Source organism: Herpailurus yagouaroundi, unplaced genomic scaffold, assembly GCF_014898765.1.
Source record: "Herpailurus yagouaroundi ecotype Mexico unplaced genomic scaffold, PumYag 184, whole genome shotgun sequence".
Classification (NCBI taxonomy): domain Eukaryota; kingdom Metazoa; phylum Chordata; class Mammalia; order Carnivora; family Felidae; genus Herpailurus; species Herpailurus yagouaroundi.
Window position 1 is genome coordinate 12,367,506 of NW_024412415.1, and position 10,766 is coordinate 12,378,271.

The following is a 10,766-nucleotide window of genomic DNA, read 5'->3' on the forward strand; positions in this document are numbered from 1 at the left end:
AATAAAATAAAATAAAATAAAATAAAATAAAATAAAATAAAATAAAAAAGATAACAAAGTAGGGGTGCCTGGGTGGCTTAGTTGGTTGAGTGTCTGATTCTTGATTTTGACTCAGGTCATGATCCGAGGGTTGTGGTATCCAGCCCTATGTCGGGCTCCACACTCAGTGTGGATTCTGCTTGGGATTCTCTGTGTGTGTGTGTGTGTGTGTGTGTGTGTGTGTGTGTGTGTGTGTGTCTCCCTCTCTGGCCCTCTCTCCCACTTGCTCATGCACTCTCTCTCAAAAAGAAAAAAAGTAAATAAAAATGACAGAATATTTGACATCTGACCCAAGATTAAGTCTATATCTAGTTTACATTTGCCATTTAATGATCTTTTGACTCATTTTACATGTAAAGAAGCTTTTATGTAAACAGGGTAAGTAGACTAGATGACTTCAGGTCTGCTCATGTCTAATGTTATATGATTCCATGAATAGAAAAATATCAAGTACCAAATTTTACTCAGACATATGATGTTCTTTGTGGGCTAGATGGTGGAATGGCACCACACACTCTGTCTTGGCACATAGGTAATGGTTTATGGAAGGCCTGAGTCTTCAGGGGCTATGGTGGGTTGGAAAGTTTTGAGATGGATTTGTGATAGGTACTGAGAGTTAGCAATGTCTAACTGTTGAGTGAATAAATACGTACAGCTCAGGAAGGAGCATCTCTTGATGCTTAAAATGATTCTGACTCAGTCACAAATTATGAACAAAGTACATAAGTTCCCTTTTTATCTACCATTAGGCATTCATGTACACACGCTAATAAGGATCCAGGTATTTGTGTTCAATGGTGGGGACAAGGCATTAAAAACTTATCAGATAGTCTTTTACAGTAGAGAAAAATGTGAATTCTTAGAGAACTTAGAGTATCCTTACATCTTAACCGTCTCCAACTAACTTGGTTCCAACCAAGGGGAAATGTTATTCCTTCATTTAAAAACACATCTGACTTTGAAGTGTTGTAGTATTGTTCTTAGGTGGTTGAAAAATACTTAGAAGGACCATAATTCATTAATATTCACCTGTACTAACCACTAACCGCTAAATTTGGTAAAGATGTGAGGTTACTGGTTTATTGATCAAGCAGGACTTGTGGCAGTAATAGCTGACCTCTTATCAGTGTTGAGAGTCTTTTCTATTTCCATCTTGTCTGTTCCCAGGGTTGCCATGGTAACATTATCAGAGTGTCCTTACTCTTGATTACTGCTTGCCAGAAGTCTGAGATGTATCTTAGAATGTACGTGTCTGTGTTGCCACATGCCCCTTCCATGGCTCTTTCTGCCACTGCAAGGTACAGAAATCTGTAACACTATGTGAATCTTTAATCATGCTGATGTTTATAGGAAATGCATCTTTGATGTTTTAGGCTATATCTTTGCTTAGTTTGGTTAAAATACAGGAAGTACTTCTTAAAGGTTAATATCTTGAAAGTTACTTTGTCACTTGAAATTCACTCTTAAGCAAAAGTTGGTAAAGTTTTGAAGATAAGCCATTTTGCACAAGAAGTGTTCATTGTTTGGATATGTTATTTTGGAAGATAAAGTAATTAATATTTTTGCAGCATTGTGCATTGGCATTGTTCAATCAAACTCCATTCAACTTGAACCATGGGTTCTGTTGAATTCTTGTTTGAACTAGAAATCTAGCTGTTAAAGTTGAAAACAGTGCACCAAAGGTAAAATTATTGTACTATAATGCTCCAGTGAATGTATGGGGTATACTGAGTACAAAATTGTGAAAGTCTAGTAAAAGAAGTTGAGAATCCATTTTCAAGGATATAAAAGTTTGGTCAGGAGATGATTTTGTGAGTAGTATTAAATGTACACATTATCCTCACATATTAAGCCTATACAAGACACCTGGGAAAATAAATGTAGAGAGAGCCCGATTTGTGTGTGTCCAATACAGAGAAGAGATGACTCTAGATTGTCAATACTCAGTGGGTCTAAGATGCAAGTTTTAGGATGTCCCAGGAGTGTACAGAAGATTAGGAATTGGAATAAAAGCAAATAATGTGCAGGAATTGGAATAAAAGGAAATAATGCAGGTCCATAAAGTGAAATATGGAAAGGAGACAACAGCACCTCCACCAAACTTCTATTAAGATTGGGAGAAATTGGCCTGGAAAAGAACTTGGCTAACATTTCATCAGCCACTAGGGGGCCTCAGATGAATGTATGATGTGTATTTAAAGGTCCTTCTCCCTCATTCTGGGCTCCCCCCACCTGACCCCAATCCTCTGACCCTAGAGACAAGATAAACAGCTGGCCAGTGTTTGTACAGATGTCATGGTCTGACTTTCCAGTTGTATCCATAGTGACCTTCAAAGAAGAAAGAGAGAAATAGGTGAGAACACAAGCTCATTTTTGTGGTACCTTCTGCTTATGAGAGACAGTATTTCTGAACAGTAAAACCCTGTTGGCTGCTTTTAACTGAGGTGCTGCGATGTGAAAATAAACAAAACTTATAAAAGAATAAATCTCTTGCCATTAACTTTATGGGAAATAAAGATACTCAATCTACAATTCAGCAAAAATAAGTCAGTACAATATTATGTTCTAGGTTCTAGAATACATAGTAACTATATCCATATTGTAGGCATTGGGTTAAGTCTGGCATAACTATTATAAAACAGTAACCTATTCAGGGATTTTCTTCCAAGGTGCTTAAGCCTCTGATTACCATGTCCTTCTCAGGCTAGGGTTGTAGTACTTCCATTCATAGTAAAAAATGGGCACCTGAGTCCCATGAAGTGCCCAAGTTGGTTGCTTATGTTTATGCCTACCCCATTCTAATGATCAAGGTCAGTTTCCCCTGCCAAGATTGTGACTCTTTGCTTGCTAATTCCTATAAACAAGGAGGCCAAAGTGCTAATAAACTAACTGTAGCTTACAGTTTAAGAGGATGCTTACTATGTCCCTGTGAAAGTGTTAGACCTTTGGGCATCAGGACTTTTCCATGCCGTGATTTTTTTCAGGAGATGCAGAGCAAAGAGGCATAAATTAAGACCCTCAGATGAGTCATTGGAAGTTAGGGTAAGTGACTGTGATTAGAACTATTAGTTGGTTGAGCTTTTGATAGTCTATACTTATCCCCAAAGATCCGTCTGATTTTTGTAGGGACCAGGTGGAGAATTACATAAAGCTATGATTGTAATCACCATCCTTGTATCCTTGAAGTGTTTAAAAGTAACACTAATATTCACTATCTCCCTCCCCAAAATGTGATAATATTTGTGATACACTGCTTTGGCCATTGGTGGGGCAGTTTTACAAGCTTCAATTTAGCCTGTGGGATTAAAAGTTTCATAGTGGGAGAGGCCACAACCTCAGTATGGGAATTTTACTTTGTCAAACATGGTAATTCTGATCATACTTTCTGGAAATGGACAAATGATCACCATCTAGATCTTCAGATCAAGCTGACCCATTGTAAATTAGACTTTAAGCCTGGATTTCATTTATTATTTGGCACTAATATGCCTCCACTCTAATGGAGGACCATCATAATGCTTTGAGTTGTCAAGTTTCATTATTAATTTACACCCTTTCCCCAATAATCCTCAAAATATCTGGGAATTCTCTTTCCCCCATGTATAGTTTCCTTAAGTAAGTGGCCAAAATCCTTTGGGGGAAAGGAATCATTACCATATACACTTGTTGTAGCTTTGTAGGATTCTTCATGCAAGAGACATGACCACTTCTTCAATAAATGGGTTCCAAGTCTGAAAATTGGTTCAGGACCAGAAACTGAACAATTGGTTGTATCCCTTTAGTGGGGTATCATCTCAGGTTCCTTGTCATCCATCTTTGGTTTCCTTTTTGGTACAAATTGAATAATATCCTTGTTGGCTGCCCATCTGTCTTGCTCCTGGGATGCCACATTCCATTAACTATTACCACACTTTTCTGTGGGTTAAGTCCCTTTTACTCCAATCTTGCCAGTCACTATGATCATTGTGATGCTTCGGCTTGGCTTTTGTTAATTGAGGTTTTATTACCCTCATTACCATATCTGAGTCAAGTTATATAACAACGTTTCCAAATATCATCACTGATGTGGAGAGTAAAGCTACTACCTAACATTTTAGTGAAGCTTGTGCCCTTCTCAATAGCACATTCCTGCTGGCCTTGGTAAATGGTGTTTCTAATGGGCTTTCTCGTGGAGCATAATCATGTGGCAGGTCTTCCAACTGAATATAGTATAGCTATTCTAGCATGCTTGCTTCCTTAAGCATTTTTTTTAATTGAAATTTAGTTGACATACAATGCTATATTAGTTTCAGGTGTACAACATAGTGATCTGTCAATTGTATACATTAGTGCTCACCATAGTAAGTGTAGTCACCATCTGTCACCATACAATATTACTATAACATTATGGGCTATATTCTCTATGATGTACTTTTCATCTTTGTGACTTACTTATTTTATAACTGGAAGTTTTTACCTCTTAATCCCCTTTAGCTGTTTCACCCTCACCCCACTCACTTCCCCTTTGACAACCACCAGTTTGTTCTGTATATTTGTGTGTCTTTGCTTGTTAGTTTTGTTTTTTTAGATTGCACATATAAGAAAATCATATGGCATTTGTCTTTCTCTGATTTATTCACTTAGAATAATACCCCCTAAGTCCATCTATGTTGTCACAAATTGCAGGATCTCATTCTTCTTTATGGCTGAGTAACATTTCAGTGTGTGTGTGTGTGTGTGTGTGTGTGTGTGTGTGTGTGTATACCATATCATCTTTATCCATTCATCTATTGATGGACATGTGGGTTGCTTCCATAATTTGGCTATGGTAAATAATGCTACAGTGAACATAGAGGTGCATATATCTTTTCAAATTAGTGTTTTCATTTTCATTGTTACATACCCAGTAGTGGAATTACTAGATCATATGATAATTATGTTTTAATATTTTAATAATTTTAATATATTTAATATTTGAAAATATTTTTATATTTTTAATATTTTAATAACAAAGTTCCATATTGTTTTCCACAGTGGAAACACCTGCATTTCTACCAAAAGTGCATGAGGGTCCACTTTTCTCCATGTCCTTGCCAGCAAAGGTTATTTCTTATATTTTTGATACTAGCCATTATGAGTGGTATGAGGCAGTATTTTATTGTGGTTTTTATTTGTATTTCTCTGATGATTAGTGATGTTGGGCACCTTTTCTTTTTTTTTTTTTTTTTTTTTTAGTTCCTATTTAAATTCCATTTAGTTAATGTAAAGTGTAGTATGAGGTTCAGGTATATAGTATAGTGATTCAACATTTCCATACAATACCCGGTGCTCATCACAGCAAGATCTTGTTCATGTGTCTATTGGTCATCTGTCTGTGTATTCAGGTTCTGTGCTCATTTTTAAAGTGGATTGTTTTTTTGTGTGTGTTTGTATGTGTGTTGAGTTGTATGAGTTCTTTATATATTTTGGATATTAATCCCTTATTAGATATATCATTTGCAAATATCCCCTCCCATTCAGTAGGTTTCCTTTTCATTTTGTTAATGGTTTCTTTTGCTGTGCAAAAACCTTTTATTTTGGTGTAGTCATTTTTTTTATAACTTGTTTTTGCCTTTTCCCCTCTTGCCTGAGGAGACAGATCCTTAAATGTGTTGTTAAAGCCATTGTCTAAGATGTTACTGCCTATGTATTCTTTTAAGAGTTTTATGACTTCAGGTCTCACATTAGGTCTTTCATCCATTTTGAGTTTATTTTATTTTATTTTTTGTATGGAATAAGAAAGTCCAGTTCCATTCTTTTGCATGTAGCTGTCCAGTGTTTCCAGCACTATTTATTGAAGAGACTATGTTTTCTCCACTATATATTCTTTCCTTCTTTATCATATATAAATTGACCATATAACTATTGATTTATTTCTGGGTTCTCTATTCTTTGCCATTGACCTATGTGCCTATTTCTGTGTTAGTACCACACTGTTTTGATTTCTGTTGCTTTGTAGTATATCTTGAAAACTGGAATTGTGAGGATTTTAGCTCTGTTCCTCTTATTCAAGATTGCTTTGGCTACTCAAGGTTTTTTGTGGTTCTGTACACATTTTAGGATTATTCTGTGAAAAATGTTCTTGGTGTTTTGATAGGGATTACATTGACTCTGTAGGTTGCTTTGGGTACTATGGACATTTTAACAATCTTCTAATTTATGAGCATGGTATATCTACCCATTTGTGCCATTTTTTATTTCTTTCATCAGTGTGTTACAGTTTTCAGAGTTTAGGTCTTTCATCTCCTTGGTTAAATTTATTCTGAAGTATTTTATTGTTTGTGGTACAACTGTAAATAAGATTATTTTCTTAATTTCTCCTTATGCTACTTTGTTATTAGTGTGTAGAAATGCAATAGATTTCTGTATATTAATTTTGTGTCCTGAAACTCTACTGAATTCACTTATTAGTTCTAATATATTTTGGTGGAGTCTTTAGGGTTTTCTCTCTATAGCATCATGTCATCTGCACATAATGACAGTCTTCTTCCTTCCCAATTTGGATGATTTTTATTTGATTTTCTTATCTGATTGCTGTGGCTAGGGCTTGAGTACTATGTTGAATGAAAGTAGTGGGAGTGGATATTCTTGCATTGTTCCTTATCTTAGAGGAGAAGCTTCCAGTTTTTCACCATCAAGTATGATATTAGCTGTGGGTTTTTCATAAATGGTCTTTATTATGTTGAGGTGTGTTTCCTCTAAACCCACTTTGTTGAGAGTTTTTATCATGAATGGATATTGTGTTTTGTTGAATGCTTTTTCTGCATCTTTGAAGATGATAATATGGTTTTTATCCTTCCTCTTGTTAATGTGATGTAGTATAATGATTGATTTAATGAATATCAAAACACTCTTGCATCCCTGGAAAAAAAAATCCCACTTGATTGTGGTGAGCAATTTTTTTTAAATGTGTTGTTAATTTGGTTTGCTAATACTTTGTTGTGAATTTTTGCATCTGTGTTCATCAGAGATACTGACCTATTGTTTTCATTATCTTTAGTGTTTTTTTTCTGGTTTTGGTGTCTGGATAATACTGGCCTTGAAGAATGAATTTAGAAGTTTCCCTCCATCTTCTAGTTTCTGGAATAGTTTCAGAGGATACATAGTAATTCTTCTTTAATTGATTAGTAGAGTTCACCTATGAAGCCTTCTGATCCTGGACTTCTGTTTGTTCATATTTTTTAAATTACTGATTCAACTTTGTTACTGGTAATTGGTCTCTTAAAATTTTCTATTTCTTCTTGATTCACTTTTGGAAGATTGCATGTGTCTAGGAATTTATCCATTTATTTTAGGTTGCCAAATTTGTTGGCATGTAATTTTTCACAATATTCTCTTAAAATTCTTTCTATTTTTGTGGTGTGTGTTTTATTTCTCCTTAATTTCTGATTTTATTGATTTGAATGTCCCTTTTTTCTTGATGAGTTTGGCTAAAGGTTTATTGACTTTGTTTATCTTTTCAAGGAACCAGCTCTTGGTGTCATTTATCTTTTTGTTTTTTGTCTCTAATTTATTTCCTCTCTGATCTTTATTTCATTCCTTCTACTAACTTTGGGCTTTGTTTATTATTTGTTTCCTAGTTCTTTTAGGTGTAAGGTTAGATTGCTTGAGAGTTTTCTTGTTTCTTGAGGTTAGCTTGTATTGCTATAAACTTCTTCCTAGAAATGCTTTTACTGCAACCCAAAGATTTTGGATCATTGTTTTCATTTGCCTTTGTCTTCATGTACTTTTTAATTTCCTATTTTATTTCCTTGCTGATCCACTGATTGTTAGTAGCATGTTGTTTAGACTCCTTGTATTTAGGGTTTTTGTTTTGTTTTGTTTTTTGTTTGTTTGTTTTTGCAGTTTTTCTTGTAATTGCTTTCTACTTTCATACCATTGTGGTCAGAAAAGATGATTGATATGATTTTAGTCTTCTTAAACTTATTGAGACTTGTTTTCTAGCCAAATTTGTGAACTATCTTGGAGAACATTTTATGTGCCCTTGAAATTAATGTGCACTCTGCTATTTTTGGATGGATTGTTCTGTACCTATCTGTTAGACCATCTATCTGCTCTAATATTTAATTCAAAACTACCATTTTCTTCTTGATTTTCTGTCTGTATTACCTATCTGTTGATTTAAGTGGAGTAAAAGTTCCCTACTATTGTATTAGTACCAACTTCTCCCTTTATGTCTCTTAATATTTTCTTTATACATTTAGGTGCTACTATGATGGGCACATAGATATTTACAATTATTATATCATTTTGTTGGATTAATCCCTTTATCATTGTCTAATGTCCTTCTTTGTCTCTTGCTATAGTCTTTGTTTTAAAGTTCACTTAATTTGATATAGGTGTTGCTATTCAGGCTTTTTAAAATTTTTTATATTGCTTCCATTTGCGTGGAATATCTTTTCCATCCCTTTACTTTCAGTTGGTATGTGTCTTTAGGTCTGAAGTGAGTCTCATATAGGTAGCATATAGATGGGTCTTGCTTTTTTATTCATTCAGTCACCCTATGACTTTTAATGAAGAATTTAGTCTATTTACATTTAAAGTAATTGATAGGTATTTACTTATTGCTATTTTGTTGTTTTCTGGTTGTTTTTGTGGTTCTCCTCTGTTCCTTTCTTCTTGTTCTCTTTGCTTGTGGTTTGATAGCTTTTTTTTTTTTTTTTTTTTTTTTTTTTTTTTTTTTTTTTTTTTTTTTGGTGTTATGCTTGGATTCCTTTCTCTTTATTTTTTGTGTATCATAGGTTTTTGATTTGTGGCTACCTTTGAGTTCCTATATACCATTCTATGTGTACAGTGCTCTTGTATCAAGTTGGTAGTTGTGTAAGTTTGAACACATTCTAAAAACACTAATTTTTTACTACTCCTTCATGTTTTACATATGTGATATCATATTTTACATCTTTAACTCTGTGTATACCTTGGCTAATTTCTGTAGATGTAATTAATTTTACTACTTTTGTATTTTAATCTATATACTGGATTTATAAGTAATCTACCTTTATTATATATGTTTGCTTTTACCTGTGAAATTTTTTCCTTTCATAATTTTCTTATTTCTAGTTATGGTTCTTTCTTTTAACTTAAAGAATTCCCTTTAACATTTCTTGTAAGTGTGATTTAGTGGTAAATTTCTTTAACTTATATTTGGGAAACTACCTCTCCTTCAACTCCTAATGATAACCTCGCTGGGTATTTTTGGCTGTAGGTATTTTCCTTTTAGCACTCTGAATATATAATGCCTCTCCCTTCTGGCCTATATAGCTTCTGCAGGAAGATCAGCTGGTAGCCTTATGGGGTCCCTCTTGTATGTAACAATGTTTTTTTTCTGCTTTTAAGATTCTTTATCTTAATTTTTGCTATCTTAGTTCTTATCTTACTATGGGTATCCTTGGGTTAATCTTGTTAGGAGCTCTCTCTGCTTCCTGGATCTGGACATCGGTTTCATTTCCAAGATTATGGTAATTTTCAGGTATTATTTATTAAAATAAGTTTTGTGCCCCCTTCTCTTTTTCTTCTCTTGCTAGGACATGTTATTATGTTTAATGATGTTGCAGAATTTCCTTAACCTATTTTCATTTCTTATTATTCTTTTTTCTATTCACTCTTCAGCTCGGTTGCTTTCCACTACCCTGTCTTCCAGATCACTGGTTCTTTTTTTTTTTTAATTTTTTTAAACGTTTATTTATTTTTGAGACAGAGAGAGACAGAGCATGAACAGGGGAAAGACAGAGAGAGAGGGAGACACAGAGTCTGAAACAGGCTCCAGGCTCTGAGCTGTCAGCACAGAGCCCGATGCAGGGCTCGAACTCACGGACCCTGAGATCATGACCTGAGCCGAAGTCGGACGCTTAACCGACCAAGCCACCCAGGCGCCCCAGATCACTGATTCATTTTTATGCATCCTCTAATCTGCTATTGATTTCCTCCTGTATATTTTTTATTTCAGTTATTGTATTGATTCTTCAGTTCTGACTGGTTCTTTTTATATTTTCTATCTCTGTTGAAGTTCTCACTGAGTTCATCCTCTCTTTTCTCAAGTCTTGTGAGTATTTTTATGATCATCAAAGTTTTCATTGGGTATATTATTGCTGTTTCCTTTAACTCTGTTTTCTCAGTTTTGTCTTGTTCTTTAATTTGGGAAATATTCCTCTGTCTCCCCATTTTGTTTAACTCCATGTTTTTGTTTCTAGGTATTAGGTCAGCTATATCTTCTGGTCTTGAAAATAATGGCCTTGTGTAGAAGGGGTTCTGGTGCCTATAGTGCAGTTATCCTGGTCACCAGAATCGGGCACTCCACTGGGGTCCTCTGTGTGGGCTGCATGTACCCTTCTGTTGTGGCTGAGCCACAATTGCTGTGGACACACTGGTGTATGGAGATAGCCTTCAGTTCACTTGGCTATAATGACCCACTTTGTCTGCTGTGGGCACGCTGGGCAGGTTTTGTTCCCCATGCTGTTGGGAGGCCTGGCTGCAGCTGCTCTGGGCTCACTGTTGGGTGGGGTTAGTCCTCAGCCTGGTTGTCTGCAATTAACCTCTGCCATAGATGCAGACCAACAAAAGGCAGGACTTACTCCCTGAAAAGCCAGTTCAGAAGCCTGGCTACAGGAACTGTGGGGGTGCTGGTGTGTGGGGTTATCTCCCTCCCTCCCTAGGACAGGAGCCAGTTTGGAGTGATATCAGTCTTGGCCAGGACTGCCCTCCGGGTATGA